A 16,707-nucleotide genomic window follows, 5' to 3' on the forward strand; every position below is an offset into this window, starting at 1 on the left:
AGGAGGTGTACGTGGAGACCCCTGTGGAGCATACTGAACTGGGCGTGGTCCTCCTGGTCGAGTCGGTGTACCCTGTGGCGAAACGTAGCGGGGACGAACACTGCTGCTACCCTGTCCCTGCGAGATAGCCTTCCTCTTCAAATCACCCAGTTGAACATGCTTGTGTTCAATAGCAAGAGCCTTATCCAGCAGCCTCTGAAATGATGGAAAGGTGTGTGCAACCAGTGCATACTGCAAGGTTCCATTAAGTCCTTCAATAAAGTGCTCCTGTTTCCTCTCATCCTCAGCAACTTCCTCCAGAGCATATCTCGACAGCTGAATAAATTTGTCTCTGTACTCGCTGACCGACATGTTGCCTTGCTTCAATGACAGAAACTCCTTCTTCTTGATCTTTATCATACCAGCTGGAATATGGTAGTTCCTGAATTGTGTACTGAACTCTGCCCAAGTGATAGTATCAGCAGCATCGTGGGCAGCAGTATAAGAATCCCACCAGTCAGCAGCAGGACCTGTCAGACGACTTGAGGCATAAAGAACTTTCTCTCTGTCTGAGCATTAGGCAATGTTGAGCATCTTCTCAATTGCTTTCAGCCAATCATCTGCATCAAGTGGGTCTGGCGAGCTGGCGAAGGTCGGTGGCTTATGACTCATAAATTCCCGGTGCTTATCACGAGGTGGAACTAGTGGTGGTGGTGAGGTCGAGATGCCCATTGGTTCCCATGGGGGTCTTGATGGGCTTAGCATCCTTCATTCCAAACTTGGTGAGTATATCTTGAATGTACTTGGTTTGGTTAATGAAGGTGCCCTCTTGGAGTTGTTTGACTTGAAATCCTAGAAAATACTTCAACTCCTCCATCATAGACATCTCGAATTTTTGAATCATGATCCTACTAAACTCTTCACAAATAGATTTGTTAGTAGACCCAAATATGATATCATCAACATAAATTTAGCATACAAACAAATCATTTTCAATTGTCTTAGTAAAGAGAGTAGGATCGGCCTTGCCGACTTTGAAACCATTAGTGATAAGAAAATCTCAAAGGCATTCATACCATGCTCTTGGGGCTTGCTTGAGCCCATAAAGCACCTTTGAGAGTTTATATACATGGTTAGGATACTCACTATCTTCAAAGCCAGGAGGTTGCTCAACATAGACCTCTTCCTTGATAGGTCCATTGAGGAAGGCACTCTTCACATCCATTTGGTAAAGCTTAAAGCCATGGTAAGTAGCATTGGCAAGTAATATATGAATTGACTCAAGCCTAGCTACGGGTGCATAGGTTTCACCAAAATCCAAACCTTCGACTTGTGAATACCCTTTGGCCACAAGTTGGGCTTTGTTCCTTGTCACCACACCATGCTCATCTTGTTTGTTACGGAAGACCCACTTGGTTCCTACACCATTTTGGTTAGGACGTGGAACCAAATGCCATACCTCATTCCTTGTGAAGTTGTTGAGCTCCTCTTGCATCACCAGCACCCAATCCGAATCTTGAAGTGCTTCCTCTACCCTGTGTGGCTCAAGAGAGGAAACAAAAGAGTAATGTTCACAAAACTGAGCAACATGAGATCGAGTGGTTACCCCCTTATGAATATCACCGAGGATAGTGTTCACAGGGTGATCTCGTTGGATTGCTTGGTGGACTCTTGGGGGTGTGGCGGCCTTGGATCTTCATCATCTTCCTTGTCTTAGTCATTAGCATCTCCCCCTTGATCATTGTCCTCCTCTTGAGGTGGCTCATCTTCTTGATCTTCATTTTCATCCTCTTGAGCCTCGTTCTCATCTTGGGTTGGTGGAGATGCTTGCATGGAGGAAGATGGTTGATCTTGTGCTTGTGGAGGCTCTTCGGATTCCTTAGGACACACATCCTCAATGGACATGTTCCTTAGCGCGATGCATGGAGCCTCTTCATCATCTAGCTCATCAAGATCAACTTGCTGTACTTGAGAGTCGTTAGTCTCATCAAACACAATGTCATAAGAGACTTCAACTAGTCCAGTGGACTTGTTAAAGACTCTATATGCCCTTGTGTTTGAGTCATAACCAAGTAAAAAGCCTTCTACAGCCTTAGGAGCAAATTTAGATTTTCTACCTCTTTTAATAAGAATAAAGCATTTGCTACCAAAGGCTCTAAAATATGAAACATTGGGCTTTTTACCGGTGAGGAGTTCATAGGATGTCTTCTTGAGGATTCGGTGTAGATATAACCGGTTGATGGCATAGCAGGCCGTGATGACCGCCTCGGCCCAAAACCGATCCGAAGTCTTGTACTCATCAAGCATGGTCCTTGCCATGTCCAAGAGAGTTCTATTCTTCCTCTCCACTACACCATTTTGTTGTGGCGTGTAGGGAGAAGAGAACTCATGCTTGATGCCCTCCTCCTCAAGAAAGCCTTCAATTTGTGAATTCTTGAACTCCGTTCCATTGTCGCTTCTTATTTTCTTGATCATCAAGCCAAACTCATTTTGAGCCTGTCTCAAGAATCCTTTCAAAGTCTCTTGGGTTTGAGATTTTTCCTACAAAAAGAATACCCAAGTGAAGCGAGAATAATCATCCACAATAACTAGACAGTACTTACTCCCGCCGATGCTTATGTAAGCTATCGGGCCAAATAGGTCTATGTGGAGGAGCTCGAGTGGCCTGTCAGTCGTCATGATGTTCTTGTGTGGATGATGAACACCAACTTGCTTCCCTGCTTGGCATGCGCTACAAATCCTGTCTTTCTCAAAATGAACATTGGTTAGTCCCAAAATATGCTCTCCCTTTAGAAGCTTGTGAAGATTCTTCATTCCAACGTGGGCTAGTCGGTGATGCCAGAGCCAACACATGTTAGTCTTAGCAATTAAGCAAGTATCAAGTTCAGCTCTATTGAAATCAACTAAGTATAGCTGACCCTCTAATACTGCCTTAAAAGCTATTGAATCATCACTTCTTCTAAAGATAGTAACACATGTATCCGTAAAAAGACAGTTGTAACCCATTTTGCATAATTGAGAAACAGAAAGTAAGTTGTAATCTAATGAATCTACAAGAAAAACATTAGAAATAGAATGGTCAGGTGATATAGCAATTTTACCCAATCCTTTGACCAAACCTTGATTTCCATCCCTGAATGTGATAGCTCTTTGGGGATCTTGGTTTTTCTCATAGGAGGAGAACATCTTTTTCTCCCCAGTCATGTGGTTTGTGCATCCGCTGTCGATGATCCAACTTGAGCCCCCGGATGCATAAACCTACAAAACAAATTTAGGCCTTGTTCTTAGGTACCCAAACGGTCTTAGGTCCTTTTACATTAGAAACAAGTACCTTGGGTACCCAAACACAAGTCTTTGACCCCTTGTGTTTGCCCCCAACATATTTGGCAACTACTTTGCCTGATTTGTTAGTGAGCACATAGGAAGCATCAAAAGTCTTAAATGAAATATTATGATCATTTGATGCAATAGGAGTTTTCTTCTTAGGCATTTTAACATGTGTAGAGCGCCTAGAGCTAGAAGCCTCATTATTATAAATAAAAGCATGGTGAGAGACAGAATGAGTCTTCTTTGCATGAATTCTCCTAATCTTATCCTCAGGATAACCAGCAGGATACAAAATGTAACCCTCACTATTCTGAGGCATGGGAGCCTTACCCTTAATAAAATTAGAAAATCTTTTAGGAGGGGCATTAAGCTTGACATTGTCTCCCTGTTGGAAGCCAATGCCATCCTTAATGCCAGGGCGTCTCCCACTATAAAGCATACTGCGAGCAAATTTAAATTTTTCATTTTCTAGTTTATGATCGGCAATTTTAGCATCTAATTTAGCTATATGATCATTTTGTTGTTTAATCATAGCAAGGTGATCATGAATAGCATCAATGTTAATATCTCTACATCTAGTACAAATGGAAACATGATCAACGCTAGATGTAGAAGGTTTGCAATCATTTAATTCAACAATCTTAGCATGTAAAATAGCATTCTCATCTCTAAGTTTGGAAATAGAAGCACTGCAAACATCTAATTCCTTAGCCTTAGCAATCAATTTATCATTCTCAAACTTAAGGCTAGCAAGAGATTCATTCAACATGTCAATCTTAGCAATTTGACTAGCATTATCATTTCTAAGATTAATAATAGAATTGTCACAAACATTTGATTTCTCAACCTTAGCAATTAATTTGGCATTCTCATTTCTAAGGCTAGAAATAGTGTCATGGCAAGTGCTTAGCTCACTAGTTAACTTTTCATTTTTCTCTACCTTCTGAGCATAAGCATTTTTAGTCTTAACATGCTTTTTGTTTTCCTTAATAAGGAAGTCCTCTTGGCTATCCAAGAGTTCATCCTTCTCATGAATAGCACTAATCAATTCATTTAATTTCTCTTTTTGTTGCATGTTAAGATTGGCAAAAAAGAGTAAGCAAGTTATCCTCATCATCACTAGAATTATCCTCATCACTAGATGTTGCATATTTAGTGAAGGATCTTGATTTTACCTTCTTCTTCTTGCCGTCCTTTGCCATGAGGCACTTGTGGCCGACGTTGGGGAAAAGGAGACCTTTGTTGATGGCGATGTTGGCGGCGTCCTCGTCGTCGGAGGAGTCGGTGGAGCTCTCGTTCGAGTCCCACTCCCGGCAAACATGGGCATCACCACCCTTCTTCTTGTAGTACCTCTTCTTCTCCTTCTTTTTCCCCCTCTTGTCGTTATCCCTGTCACTATCACTAGATAATGGACATTTAGCGATAAAATGACCGGGCTTACCACACTTGTAGCATACTTTCTTGGAGCGGGGCTTGTAGTCTTTCCCCCTCCTTTGCTTGAGGATTTGGCGAAAGCTCTTGATGATGAGCGCCATCTCCTCGTTGTCGAGCTTGGAGGCGTCGATGGGGACCCTACTCGGTGTAGAGTCTTCTTTCTTCTCCTCCGTTGCCTTGAATGCAACGGGTTGTGCCTCGGGTACGGAGGAGGCGCCTTGCTCGATGATTTTCTTGGAGCCTTTGATCATCAACTCAAAGCTCACAAATTTCCCTATCACTTCCTCGGGAGACATTAGTTTATATCTTGGATCACCACGAATTAATTGAACTTGAGTAGGGTTAAGAAATACGAGTGACCTAAGAATAACCTTGACCATCTCATGGTCATCCCATTTGGTGCTCCCGAGGTTGCGCACTTGGTTAACCAAGGTCTTTAGCCAGTTGTACATGGCTTGCGGGTCTTCTCCTTGGTTGAGCATAAAACGACCGAGCTCTCCCTCGATCGTTTCCCTCTTGGTGATCTTGGTCACCTCGTCTCCTTCGTGCGCGGTTTTGAGCACATCCCAAATCTCCTTGGCGCTCTTCAATCCTTGTACCTTGTTATACTCCTCTCGACTTAGAGTGGCGAGGAGTATAGTGGTAGCTTGGGAGTTGAAGTGCTGAATTTAGGCAAATTCGTCTGAATCATAGTCTTCATCCCCTACGGATGGTACCTGCACTACAAACTCAACAATGTCCCAAATACTAGTGTGGAGTGAGGTTAGGTGATGCCTCATTTTATCACTCCACATATTATAATCTTCACCGTAAAAAACCGGTGGTTTGCCTAATGGAACGGAAAGCAATGGAGTACGTTTAGAAATGCGAGGGTAGCATAGGGGGATCTTACTAAACTTCTTGCGCTCATGGCACTTAGAAGTTACGGACGGCGCGTCGGAGCCGGAGGTGGATGGCTACGAAGAATAGGTCTTGTAGTAGACCACCTTCTTCATCTTCTTCTTCTTGTCACCACTCCGATGCGATTTGTTGTGGGAGATTGACTCTCCCTTTCCTTTGGAGCCGGACTCCCTTGATGGAGCCTTCCCGTGGCTTGTAGCGGGCTTCTCGTCGGTCATGACCTCCTTCTTGGCGTGATCTCCCGACATCACTTCGAGCGGTTAAGCTCTAATGAAGTACCGGGCTCCGATATCAATTAAAAGTCGCCTAGAGGGGGGTGAATAGGCGGAATCTGAAAATTATAAACTTAAGCACAACTACAAGCCGGGGTTAGCGTTAGAAATATAAACGAGTCCGAAAGAGAGGGCGAAAACAAATCACAAGTAAATAAAGAGTGAGACGCGGTGATTTGTTTTACCGAGGTTTAGTTCTTGCAAACCTACTCCCCATTGAGGTGGTCACAAAGACCGGGTCTCTTTCAACCCTTTCCCTCTCTCAAACGGTCACCTAGATCGAGTGAGCTTCTCTTCTCAATCAATCGGGACACCAAGTCCCCACAAGAACCACCACACAATTGGTGTCTTTTGCCTTGATTACAATTGAGTTGGGAACAAGAAAGAAAGAAGAAGAAAAGCGATCCAAGCGCAAGAACTCAAAGGAACACAAATGTCTCTCTCTCTAGTCACTATTTGATTGGAATGAACTTTGGACTTGGGAGAGGATTTGATCTCTTGTTTGTGTCTTAGAATGAAGTCTAGAGCTCTTGTATTGAATGCAAATGGCTGAAACTTGGATACTTTGAAGTGTGGTGGTTGGGGGTATTTATAGCCCCAACCACCAATATGGTCGTTGGTGAAGGCTTCTGTCGTATGGCGCACCGGACAGTCCGGTGCGCCAGCCACGTCACCAGGCCGTTGGAGCTTCTGACAGCTGGGCCACCGGACAGTCCGGTGGTGCACCGGACAGGTCCTGTTCACTGTCCGGTGCGCCTTCTGGCGTCTGCTTTGACTTCTGCGCGCGCAGGCGCGCACTGTTTGCTTTTACTGTTCCTTTGCAGACGACCGTTGGCGCGAAGTAGCCGTTGCTCCGCTGGCACACCGGACAGTCCGATGTTACATGGGACAGTCCGGTGAATTATAGCGGAGTGGCCTCCCCAAATTCTCGAGGCTGGCAAGTTTGAGTTGATCCACCCTGGTGCACCGGACACTGCCCGGTGGCACACCGGATAGTCCGGTGTGCCAGACCAGGGCAGCCTTCGGTTTAACTTTGCTCCTTTGTTTTGAACCCTTTCTTTTGTCTTTGTATTAGTTTGTTGTGAACCTTTGGCACCTGTAGAACATATATTCTAGAGCAAACTAGTTAGTCCAATAATTTGTGTTGGGCAATTCAATCACCAAAATTCATTTGGAAAAGGTTTGACCCTATTTCCCTTTCATGCACCATTTGAAGTTATATCTGATTGCAGTGTTGCTCCCATGAGCATAAATGAAAGTAGCCTAGAGGGGGGGGGGGTGAATAGGCTACACCTGAAAAGTTTCACTAAAAACTTCGAAATAGGTTAAATTAAAGTTGCACAGGTGCAAACCGGTTCAGTCGATTTTAATCACAACTGAACAAGTTTGAACCCGCTCAACTTAAATTTGATAATCTATTGGACAAATGCGAAGTAGGGAAGAATATAGCTAAAGATTTGCCCTACACAAAATCTACTCAAATGAATAATATGAACCAACCACTGAATATAAAACGCTTGACAAGAACACACAAGAACACGTGATGTAACCCGAGGTTCGGCAACCACCACAAAGGTGTCCTACTCCTCGTTGAGGAACCCACAAAGGGCCGGGTCTTTTCCAACCCTAATCCTCCACAAGCCGACCACAAAGGTCAAGGCAATCTCTTCTCAAATCAGCTCAAGGAGCGGGTGATACAAACTTCTTGGGGTCGTCCACAAATTTGGAGACTCCCAAGCAACCTCTAACCGTCAAGGAACACGAGGTTCCAAGAGTAACAAATCCGCACACGGTTAAGTTTGCAACGAGCTCAAGAACAAGAGAATGGGAGAATCGAGATGAAATTGACAGCGAGTTCGATCGAGTTCACCTCACACCAAGGGTCCTTCAAATGATTGAAGGAGATGCGATTGCGGGTGTGAAAGGTGAAATGAATGCTCTTGTTTGAAGGTTGGTTAGCCAAGAATTCGTGGGAGAGGCAGGAGTTAATGAGAGAGAGAGTGTGAGGGGGTATATAAAGGATCCCCCAAAAGCTGGCAGCCGTTGGGAGAAAATGGGCAAAAACCGGTTGAACCGGTTTTCAAACCGGTTGAACCGGTTTCTGCCAGGGGGATCCCGGTCCACTGAGCTACTCAGCCGGACACTCGACCGGTTTCAAAACCGGCTGAGTAGGGACAAAATTCGGCTGAACCGATTTCTGAAAAATATCTGCTGCGACTTTTTTTGACAGCTCTGACTGTCAGATAGGTCAGAGCAGAGGTGGCAGGTGAACAGTACCGAAACCGGTTGAACCGGTTTCAGGACCGGTTGAACCGGTTTTGGGGGCTGAAACCAAACTTTGAGAATTTTGAAGAGAACAAAAGGGGAGTCTTTGTGAGAAGTAAAATTTGTTTTTCTCAAGGGCATTCATGATCTGGGAAAATGATCTCTAAGGAGTTTTCAAAAGATTTTGAACTTGGCTCGTTTCACAACTTACTTAACCGTCGCGGATCCCTCTTAATTGTACGACGATTCCTATGACTCAAGAATTATAAATTTAGCACCGCCGTTGTTTCTTAGCACTTGGAGCACGCCATTTGATGTGGAATTTTAAATCCGCTGTGCTTTATAATTTTATGCTCGTAAGATCTGTGCTTCTCCTGTCTGTAGAAATACTGTGTACATACTAGGAGCAAACTTGTTAGAATCTTAGTTTGTTTTGTCATTAATCACCAAAACCCTCAATTAGGGTTGATTGCACTTACAATCTCCCCCTTTTTGGTGATTGATGCCAAAACAAACTAGAATGGAAATAAGAATTAAAAGTTACAAGTACTTGCGATATAAAATCTTTTGTGTATGTGTAGCTCCCCCTAAATATGTGCATGAGTTTTGCGATATTAACATTGACTTGATATGTCAATTTGCAACATATTTAGAGAGAGAGAACAATCAATACCATACACAAAAATGATGAGGTATGAAACATAATTGAATAGAAAGAGTAAAAGCACATTTAAGCTCATTATTGCATAGCATATGATATGAAAAAAATTCTACAGCTATTACAATAATGAGAGCTCGTCTCATCGCATCATAAAAGTGTTTATGGCATTCGAGCCATGCATGCATCAAATAGTTATTACAGACCAAGTGTTCATTACAAAAATAAAGGGGTACTGCATAATAAACTTTCTCCCCCTTTTTGGCAACAAGAACCAAAAAGAGAGAGAGAGAAGCGCCAATCCAATGATCACTAGTGAGGAGGAGGATGATGAGGAGCGAAGAGGTGGTGCGCCAGGTCAGAGGCAAAGTGTTCCTCTCCAGACTGGGCCGGAGGAGGAGCACTGCCAGACGGGTCCTGGGGCGGAGGATAAGAGGACGATTGGCCCGGATCCCCGTGATACGAGGGCGGGACAAACTGCTCCGGATCATCAAAATAAGTTTCTTCTTCTTCGACGTCATCAGCTGTTGAAAAAGGTACCCCATATGCCTGCTGGTACCACTCGTTGACATATAGAGGAGGAGGGTGGAGTGGTACATCAGGAGAGCGGGGGGCGAAGGGAGTACCCAAAGCGGAAGCTTGACGACGTAGGTTGTCGTCGGTCTCCCGCTGACGTCGAGCCACCTCATGGACATCTGCAGCAATATTTCAGCACATGGAGAAGAAAGCCGCAAACCCATGGGCCAAGCGGGCACCCATCCCACGGCCACGACCTCGACCACGACCACGACCACGTGGTGTGGGAGATCCGTGGCCAGGGGAAGGGCGCGAGGCACCAGCAGCAGCAGCAGCTCCAGCACCAGCAGACGGACCCGCAGATGTATGAGCACGAGAACTGGAGGGGGCTTTCCTGAGGCGCCCTGCTGGATTGTTGGGATCAATCAAGAAAGGGGTGTATGACTGATGTCGGGTACCTTTGTCAAATCTGAACTGGGTCACGACCTCAATCATCTTCATAATGAATGGAGCATGAAGACACCCCTTCAATGGAAAGCAGGCGACATGAATAATTTCCTGCCATATCATGTCAAAGACATTTATCCTTTCTGAGTTGTTGGGTTTCATAAAAGAGAGCAAGACCTTGCTCTCCCCAAGGATGTTCATCTGATTTCCCCCTTTTGGAATGAGGGTCATCCTGCAGAGGGAGTTGATATAACGATAATACTTATGAATGTTGGTCGACTCCCAATACTTTCCAGACTCAGAAAGATGAAGATCCTTGGCTTCATCTCTAGTGGGCTGCCGGAAATCATGAATCTTGATCTTGTCGCCAGAAATATCATCGTCAGAAAAGCCAAGAATGTGAGCAAATCGATGATAGCTCACCTTATACCAACTACCTTCAATGAAGAAGTTCAGATAGGGGTAGTTGTAATGACTCTCCTCGTCAACTAGCTTTATCCATAGGGTGGAGTAGAATTGAGCAATCACTTCATCATTCCAATCATATTGGAATGTCATGATATTCTTCATTTGTTTCCTTTCACAGGCCCTCAGTGCCTGTGACATTTCTGGGTCCCCAATGGCTTCACAACCTTCCCAGTTGATATAACGTTGATGCAGGATGGGTTGATGCTTCTTGGGGAGAATGACAGAATTATAGAAATCCACGTGATGAAGGGTCCAAAAACGATTTCCATCGATCCTGGCATCGCGAATACGCAATACAGGATTTTGGAAACGAAGATCCTGGAGAAGAGCAGAGCCTCCACTGGCAGTGAAGTCAGTGACTGGCTCATTGCCAGCACGCCGAGCCTCTGCCCGGTGGAGGACCAAGCCGCGAATCACAGGAGCGTGGGCCGGGGGAAGATCAACTTCATCGTCCTTCCCACCATCATCATCACTTGCAGGCTCCCACGCCTGCGGATTCGTCGCAGGTCGAGACCGACCGGAAGGATTCCGGGATGTCCGACCGCGAGCACTTTGAGACCCGGAGGCCTCAGCACCCGACATGACATTGCCGCTTCCGCGCCCTCGCTTGGATCGAGAGCGAGGTGGAGTATCTCCGTGGATTTCCTGGTCATCCGAGGAGTCGGATTCAACCACAGACGGGTTCCTTCGACGCACCATTCTAAGAAATAAGAAATAGAACCTATGATGAGCAAGGATCAAACATGTTTGAGTAGGAACGCATAAGATATTGACCATGCACTTCAACCATTCATATGAGCGGTTCAACTACAACGAACAATATCGAATCGCTAATCTCTAACAATGTTTGTGACAAATGAAGATAGTCTAAGTGTTGCAATCACTTAAACTAAAATGTACCCAACGAACGATACAATAGATAATCAAGAATGCGTAGGATCGAGTACAAGGAAATAACATAGGGCAATACCTCGATCCGGAGATTGGGTCAAGAACTCCCAACGAGATGGAGGAAGATGGTGGAAACACGCCAGGAAGAACGGATCTCCAACAACTCTTCCAAAAGTGTGAGGGCACGAGAGAGTTTTTGGAGTGGAGTGAGAAGGTGAGAGAGGAGAATGAGAGGGCGGCGGCGGCTGTAAAAAGAGACTGAGAAGGGAAGAGGAGAGAGGGAGAGATATAAAAAGGGGAAGAGTCAGCCGCCAGAAAACCGAAAACCGGTTCAACCGGTTCAAAAACCGGTTCAACCGGTTTCGGGTCAAACTGCGCAGTAAAAGCGCGCAGAAAACGGTGTTGACTGCGCGAAAATTCTGGCAGTCTGACAGCACAGACTGCAAAACTGACAGCGCAGACTGCGCAGCTGTCAGCGCAGACTGCGCACTGACTGACGGCGCGACGGCCAAAACCGGTTCAACCGGTTTTTATACCGGTTCAACCGGTTTCCACCAGGGAGAAACCGGTTGAGTGGCCTACTCAGCCGGTTTACTCAACCAGTTTCCAGATATTGCCCGGAAGGGCTGTAATAGCACTTAGCAAATATGACATGAGATATTTTAAAGAAAAAAAATGATATTTCTCATTTCATATTGCTCAAACAATCAATTTTCAACCGTCAAGTTTGATCAAAATTTTAGTTATTAAGACACGTTTCGAGAATCCAAGATATTTAGCTCACTCCTAAGAAAACAAAACCTAGTCTCATCAAGGGGTTTTGTGAAGATATCGGCTAGTTGATTTTCGGTGCTCACATGAAATAGTTCGATATCTCCTTTGGCTTCGTGGTCTCTCAAGAAATGGTGTCTGATGTCAATATGTTTAGTTCTAGAGTGTTGCACCGGATTGTTTGCAAGTTTTATGGCACTCTCATTGTCACACAAAAGTGGAATTTTGTTAAACTCACAACCAAAATCTCTAAGGGTTTGCTTCATCCATAACAACTGTGCACAACATGCCCCAGCTGCTATGTATTCAGCTTCTGCAGCGGAAAGTGCAACACAATTTTGTTTCTTGGAACTCCATGACACTAAGGACCGCCCAAGGAATTGGCAAGTCCCAGTAGTGCTTTTTCGATCTACTTTGCAACCGGCATAATCTGAGTCAGAGTAGCCAAGCAAATCGAAAAGGGAGCCTTTAGGATACCATAATCCTAGGTTTTGGGTGTGGACTAAGTATCTTAGAATTCTCTTAACGGCTACAAGATGGCAATCTTTAGGATTTGCTTGAAAACGTGCACACATGCAAACACTCAACATTATATCAGGCCTAGATGCACATAAGTAAAGCAGTGATCCTATCATTGATCTATATAATTTTTGATCTACAGGTTTACCTTCCTCATTTAGGTCGAGATGTCCATTTGATGACATTGGAGTCTTGGCGTGTTTTGCTTTGTCCATGCCAAACTTCTTGAGCATATCTTGAGTATATTTAGTTTGGCATAGAAAAGTACCTTCCTTGAGTTGTTTGACTTGAAATCCCAGGAAGTATTTAAGCTCGCCCATCATAGACATCTCAAACCTGTTCGTCATTACTTTGCTAAACTCTTCACAAAATTTTTCATTAGTACTACCAAATATAATGTCATCAACATATATTTGGCACACAAATAATTCATTGTCAACTTTTTGAGTAAATAAAGTAGAGTCAGCTTTTCCTATTGTAAACCCATTCTTAATTAAAAAATCTTTAAGACAGTCATACCAAGCTCTAGGGGCTTGTTTAAGCCCGTAGAGTGCCTTGTGAAGTAGATAGACATGATTTGGCTTCTTTGGGTCTTCAAAGCCCGGTGGTTGCTCCACATATACTCTCTCTTGTAGTGGTCCATTTAGAAAAGCGCTCTTGACATCCATTTGATATAGCTTGAAATCATGGTTAGTAGCATAGGCAATTAATATCCTAATTGATTCTAACCTTGCTACCGGCGCATAAGTTTCACCAAAATCAAGTCCTTCCACTTGAGTATAGCCTTGGGCAACCAACCGTGCCTTGTTTCTTGTAACCACATCATGTTCATCTTGCTTGTTCCTAAAGACCCATTTAGTCCCAATCACATTTTGTTTGGATCTTTGGACTAAGGACCAGACTTCATTCCTAGTGAAGTTGTTCAACTCCTCTTGCATGGCAATTATCCAATCCGGATCACCCAATGCTTCTTCAACCTTAAGTGGCTCAAGAGAGGAAACAAACGAGTAAAATTCACAAAAATTAGCTAAACGAGATCGAGTTGTTACCCCTCTCCTGATGCTACCCAGGATGTTGTCCACTGGATGATCCCTTTGTATTGTTTGATGGACTCTAGGATGAGGCACTGATGGATGTCTTTGTATTTGCTCCTCCTCATCAATTACTTGATCAAGAGGCACTTCACCATCAATACTTTCTTGTTCATCTTCTACCACTGTTGGCATCCTTTGATGATTTTCTTCGTGGCTTGGATGACTTGAGGTTGATGGGTTTGCTTGGGTGGAGACTTTGTCACTCACCACCCTTGCACCCACATCAACTACCTCATTGGTCATCCATAAGGTTCCTTCTTCATCATCCCTTTCTTGAGGTTTCACCTCACCTATTGCAAGTTTCTTTATGGCCTCACAAGGTAGTTCTTCATTTCCTGCAGTGTCATTAGAAACATGCCCTTGCGAGCCATTAGACTCATCAAATGTCACGTCTATCGCTATTTCAACAAGACCGGTGGTATTGTTGAAAACACGATATCCATGCGCATTTGATGCATAACCAAGCAAGAAGCCCTCGTCCACTCTAGGAGCAAACTTTGAGCTCTTGACTTTCTTGTTAAGAATAAAACATTTACAACCAAATACTCTAAAATAATCAACTTTAGGTTTGTTACCAGTGAGAAGCTCATAAGCAGTCTTTTTGTAGATCTTATGAAGATAGAGACGGTTGATTGCATGACAGGCGGTGTTGACCGCCTCTGCCCAGAAGTTGTCAGGTGTCTTGTATTCATCCAACATGGTTCTTGCAGCTTCAATTAGAGTTCGGTTCTTTCTTTCCACAACACCATTTTGTTGTGGAGTGTAAGGCACCGAGAACTCATGTTTGATTCCCTCTTCTCCTAAGAATTCTTCGACACCTGTGTTCTTGAATTCCGTCCCATTATCGCTTCTCACTTTCTTGATTTTGAGCTCAAATTCATTTTGAGCTCTCCTCATGAATTTCTTCAAAATTTCTTGAGTTTCACCTTTGTCACTTAAAAAGAAAACCCATGTGAATCGAGAAAAATCATCAACAATAACTAAACCATACTTACTACCACCAATGCTAATGTAGGCCACAGGTCCGAAGAGGTCCATGTGAAGAAGCTCCAATGGCCTCTTTGTTGTGACCACATTCTTTGATTGATGTGGGACTCCATGTTGCTTTCCTGCTTGGCATGCGCCACAAACCCTATCTTTCTCAAATACAACATTTGTTAGTCCAATGATGTGATTATCCTTTTGAAGTTTGGCCAAATTCCTCATACCGACATGGGCTAGCCGGTGATGCCATAGCCAACCCTTGTCGGATTTTGCCACTAAACAAGTCTCAGGCGTCACTTTACTTGTTGTGAAATCAACAAGATAAAGCTTGCCCTTCAAGCGACCGGTAAAGGCAACTGAGGAGTCCTCCCTTCTAAGGATCTTCACATCCACATCCGAAAATAGGCAATTATAACCCATTCCACAAAGTTGTGAAACAGACAACAAATTATAGCTTAAGGAATCTACTAATAAAACATTTGAAAGTGATTGTTGGTCAGAGATAGGAATTTTACCAATACCAATCACCTTACTCTTGCCACTATCTCCAAACACAATTTCTTGTGCTTCTTGAGTTAGTTGCAATGTATGAAACATGTCTTTCTCCCCGGTCATGTGATTTGTACATCCACTGTCAAGCACCCAACTTGACCCACCAGAGGAGTAGACCTGCAAAACAAGTTTTAGGCTATGCTTTTAGGTACCCAAATTGAATTGGGTCCTACAGTGTTAGTTATAGCCTTGGGTACCCACACACTTCTTTTCATGACTTTTCGTTTAGTGTAGGCACCCACATATTTCACAACCAATTTCCCTGAATCCCAAGTCAACATATAATCACAAAGATATGAGTGGGAAATGGGAGCATTAGATTTTTGTCCACTTGAGGATCCCACTTCCTTCATCTTACTCTTTGTGGAACTCAAGTTAACCTTTACCTGAGATGACTTGTCATTTGAGGAGTGGATCCTCCCCAAGGCATCATATAGAGTGGTTCCCTCTATGAACTTGGGGGATCTCCACCCCTTATGCACTGTGCTAGGGTTTTCCTTGGATGAGTTGAACCCAAGCCCCCTTCTTCCATTGTTGGGCTTAAGGGACTTGTACTTGGGTTCAACTTTCTTTAACCCATCATTGCTAGAGCATCTTTTCAAAATTTCTTTGACCTTCACCTGTGGGCTATGCTTCCTTGCATGGTTAGTTAGACAACAAGAAGCATGATATTTGGCACAATGCTTGCAAGAATAATCATTAGAGCTAGACTTAGATTCAAATACTAAAGAGGAGGCATTGATGTTCTTGCAATTTTCAAGTTGCACTTGAAGTTCTTGATTTTGAACATTCAAGCTTAACATGCTTGATTCAAGTGCATTCTTTTCATTTGCAAGATTATCTATAGAGGTTTTCATGTTAATTACTTCTTTATCTTTATTGTGAATCAACTCTTGAAGCTCTAGGTTTCTTTCCTTTTCAAGGATAAGCAAGTCTTCTTGAGCATCAAGAGTTGCTTTTCTTTTATCTAGCTTTTCCATTAATTTGGTGATAACATTGTATCCATTTAAGCCAAATTCTTTAATCATTTTATTTTTCATGGCAATTTGATCATCATCATCATCATTTGAAAAATCATTACTAAATAAGGTTACCTTATCTCCCTTTGCCATGAGGCAAGTTGGAGTGTAGGAGTCGTCTTGTAGGTTGGTGAAGAGTTGCGCGCTTGATGTAGATTGGATGGCCACATTTGCCACCACTTCCTCTTCCTCGGAGCTAGAACTCTCTTCATCGGAGTTCCATTCTTCACCAATATGAGCTTGACCATACTTCTTCTTCTTGAAGTATCCCTTGGTCTTGCCTCCCTTTTTAAACTTGTCCTTCTTGTATTCCTTCTTGGCTTCTTGTTCCTTCTTGTTAGGACAATCCGCTATGAAATGACCGGTTTGGCCACATTCATAGCATGCCCTCTTCTTTCATTTCCTTTGGAACTTGTCATTCTTCCTTACAAATTTCTTGAATGTTTTGATGAACATAGCTGTGTCTTCATCACTTGAGCTATCTTCATCACTTGAGGTCTCGACCACTTTCTTTGCTTTGTGGTCTTTGTTCTTCTTGAGGTTGTCTTGTTCATTTGTGATCAAGGCATGAGAGTCTCTTGTCCTGATGGGGGCTTCTTCGGACTCGTGTT

The sequence above is a fragment of the Zea mays genome, chromosome 2, assembly GCF_902167145.1.
Source record: "Zea mays cultivar B73 chromosome 2, Zm-B73-REFERENCE-NAM-5.0, whole genome shotgun sequence".
In the NCBI taxonomy this organism is placed as follows: Eukaryota; Viridiplantae; Streptophyta; class Magnoliopsida; order Poales; family Poaceae; genus Zea; species Zea mays.